Source organism: Triticum dicoccoides, chromosome 7B, assembly GCF_002162155.2.
Source record: "Triticum dicoccoides isolate Atlit2015 ecotype Zavitan chromosome 7B, WEW_v2.0, whole genome shotgun sequence".
In the NCBI taxonomy this organism is placed as follows: Eukaryota; Viridiplantae; Streptophyta; class Magnoliopsida; order Poales; family Poaceae; genus Triticum; species Triticum dicoccoides.
In genome coordinates this window covers 89,594,240-89,597,999 of record NC_041393.1, presented here as the reverse complement: position 1 = coordinate 89,597,999, position 3,760 = coordinate 89,594,240, and the positions used below count along the sequence as shown (strand labels likewise).

Here is a 3,760-nt window from a genome sequence, read left to right as displayed (position 1 = left end):
CCCTGGCGCCTCCCCCCCTCCCGTACCACCTCTCCCTCTCGCTGAGCTTGGCGAAGCCCTGCCGAGATCGCCGCTGCTTCCACCACCACGCCGTTGTGCTGCTGAATATCCATCAACCTCTCATTTCCCCTTGCTGGATCAAGAATGAGGAGACGTCTTCCCCAACCGTACGTGTGTTGAACGCGGAGGTGCTGTCCGTTCAGCACTAGGATCTTCGGTGATTTGGATCACGACGAGTACGACTCCCTCAACCCCGTTCTCTTGAACGCTTCCGCTCGCGATCTACAAGGGTATGTAGATGCACTCCTCTCTCTCGTTGCTAGATGACTCCATAGATTGATCTTGGTGAAGCGTAGAATTTTTTTATTTTCTGCAACGTTCACCAACAGAGCGGACGGCCTCGGGACGGCGATGGACCGCGGGCCACGGCACTACGGTCCAAAGGGGCGACGCAGCGGTGACGCGGGTCGGTGCAGCCGGGAAAAGAACCACGAGGCGACGGCGCTGCGACCCGACGGGGCGACACAGCGACAGCCCGTTGCTTGATCGGTAGATGCGATCATGCGAAGCTCTACGCAGACGACTGATCAGACCAAAGCGCGGCGAGCAAGATCGAGAAGACGGACAGGCGACGAGGTGTGTCACACGGTTGACAGAGCAGGAGCACCAGACTGGAACACGGGTCGGCCGGCAGGCTGATCTGTGCACACGTGCTGTGCAAAGAAGCTGGTCCATGTATATATGTGCATGCAAGGAGCAACTCCAACGCAAGTCACGGATGCACGGTCGAGCAGCCACCTGCACGAAACCAGTGCACGCGTTCATGCAGCTAGCCATGCCGGCGCGTGAGAGACCAGCCATGCCCAGCGCCAGAGCAGGCGAGCCACGCGACGCGGGACCACCGGCCAGCATAGGACTGCGCGAGCGACCGCTGCATGAGCGCACTGACTCGGTGATCCACCATGAGCCTGGCGCGGTGCGGCGAGCGATCCGATCTGGTTGGAGGCGTGAGTTGGTGGAGTCTCGTGCGATGACGACGACGACGGACCGGCATGACAACGAAGACCACGCGGACGAGCGGCCCGCAGCGACGCATGAAGGCGTTTCTTGGACGACACATCCAGCCTTGCCGCGCGGTTGTTGACGAAGAGGCCGGTGTAGTCGATGTTGAAGTCGGAGTAGAGGCGCGGGGGTCGACGACGGCGGCGGGCGACGCAAACCGATCATAGATCGGAAAACCAAAAAGAAACGTCGATCAACCGATCGGCGCGAGAGAAAAACCTCAATCAACAGATCGAGAAAAAGACTCTCTAGGGCAGCCGGTCAACACGACCGGCAGACGAACCCTAGGTACGGGCGATGCGGCCCCCGACGACGGTCATGGAGGCCGACCGCCCCAGGGGCGGCGCGCGGGTGCGGAAGCGGCAGCGGCTAGGGTTTAGAACTCGAAAACTGATACCATGTTAGAAGGGAGAGAGAGAGGGATTGGTGGAATAGTTTGATGTATTGCTTGAGCCTCGTGGGCATATATATAGGAGTACAATGATATATTTGGAGTACAAGACAAGTCAGAACAAATTCTAGTCTATCTCGTCTTTCCTAATAATCACGATACTCAACACTTTTAAACCGGAGTCTTTAGACTCCATCCATCACTAAGAAGAAAAAGCTTGCACAATTAAGTGCGAAAAAACTAGACTAAAACTAATAATACTATCATCGCCACCGAGGGAACAACCGTCCGATCACACACATGGCCGAGAGAAGCACGGCCGAGGTAACACACGACATCATCATCGTCAGCACTCCTTCTCGAACAAACGACTCTGATTTTATGTTAGCACAATCATTGGCAACGCTCTCACAATAGCGTACACATGAAGCCACAACAGGTTCAACCAAATAGTCGGCTACTCTGCCAGCATAGTAATAGTCGGCTACACTGCCAGCATAGTAATAGTCGGCTACACTGCTAGCAAAGCTGCTCTAAAAATTAAGGACGGGCTATGAAGGAGAACTATGCAGGACTGGCGCCATAGAAGAAGATCAAGTCAAACCACCCATCACATGTCATTGTTACCATAGTGACCCCGTTGTGCAACACTGAAGAGCTAACTATCGCAACGTGGCACGACCTTGATCTTGCGAATCCACATGGTAGTTGTCAGACAAGCCGCCGACAACCACCACTTTGCCATGCAAAAAACATGAAAAACCACACCAACCATTGGCCTCGCCAATAAGTCCACCTTTAAGATGAATTCTCTGGGGGGGTGCCCGACACTGAGGGTTGCCATCATCCGATTTGGGCATACCCAGACTTAGGGTTTCCCCCGAAGCATTACGCGAGGGAATTCGAGGACGACATCTCGACGTCTTCAGCAAGGAAGCGACAGCTGCAAGTGCCATTGTTGTTGGCTCTGGATACAGCCGAAGTCTGTCTTTCACCATAAGCCAAAGGCGGGCTATGAAGGCGAACTATGCAGGTGCCACAGAAGATCACCAAGTCATACGACATCCATCGCCCATCATTGTCACCATAGTGACCCCGTTTGCACAGATGACTCCATCGTAACAAACAGACCATGGCGATACCACGGACATGCCAAGAGCGAACTACGTAGACCTGGCGTGACCTTGACCTCGCGGATCCATATAGTTGTTGTCAGACGAGCCACCAATGGCCACCACGTTGGCACGCGAACAACATGATAAACCACCACCAACCATCGTTCTCGCCAGCCAAGCCCGTCATCAAGATGAATTCCCCGAGGGGTGCGCGACACCGAGAGTCGTCATCATATGATCCTGGTAGACCCAGACCTAGGGTTTCCCCTGGAGCATTCCGTCAGGGGATACGAGGACGACATCTTGACGCTTTCAACAAGAGAGTGACACCTACATGTGTCACCATTGTTGGCTTTGGCCACAACCGAAACCTGGTTTACCCGTCGGTCTCCTGCTCCCTCCCCCAAATGAACCTCACTCCTCCACCATCGCTAACTGGACCAACATGGAAGTAGGTCACCCAAACCCATTGGTGTTGAGGCCTACCACCACCAAATTTCCACCACCAAATTTGAGCCTTAGATTCAGGGTTGTGAGGTCCCGCACCTCATGGCGAGAGAGATTGGGGCGAGTTGGAGCTACCTCACGGAGGATGGGGTAGGCCACACTGCCACCTCCCTATACCATCAAGAGTCGTATATCCACCGCCGAAGGAGGGCCGCCACACCTGACTCACCATGCCGCACCGTGGGACTCCGCGCGCTGAGATGCAACACCACTAGGGGAGGAGGGCGCAAACACAAGGCCTACACGGGCTGATGATGTTTGATGAAAAGATCGGTAGTTTTTCAGGAAAAAAAACAATTTCTACATTGTGGTCGATCACGATATTGGCATAGGTCGCGCTCACATCCAACGCCGCTCGATGTGGATCCGACGGCGCGGCCCAGAAACGACGCGCGCGAAATTTCGCGCTATACACGCACCCACGAAACCTTACGCGCTGTGGCGCTAGCTCGGTTGGGTCCATCAGTCAGCGAACGGTGCGGGGTGGCTTTCTCTTCCTACCAGTTGGCTCTCTCTAGAGCGACGATTCAAAATTTCGGGAACTGCGCCGGGGAGTGAGAGGAGGGAGAGGGAGAGGTGCGCCCGGCGCCGTCCCCGTCCCCCACCCCCACCCCCACCCCACCCCACCCCCAAATCCACTCCCCTCCACCTCCGCGCCCTCACCACGCCGCCGTATCTTCGCCGG

The 3,760-nt window shown here is 55.7% G+C and overlaps 1 protein-coding gene across 1 annotated transcript in view; it reads left to right on the top strand.

The window, feature by feature from the left end:
- The window catches only part of LOC119338677 (probable cyclic nucleotide-gated ion channel 20, chloroplastic), a 30,787-nt gene that overhangs the window by 14,478 nt on the left and 12,549 nt on the right, over positions 1–3,760 (top strand). The gene's annotated exons all lie outside the window — the stretch shown is intronic.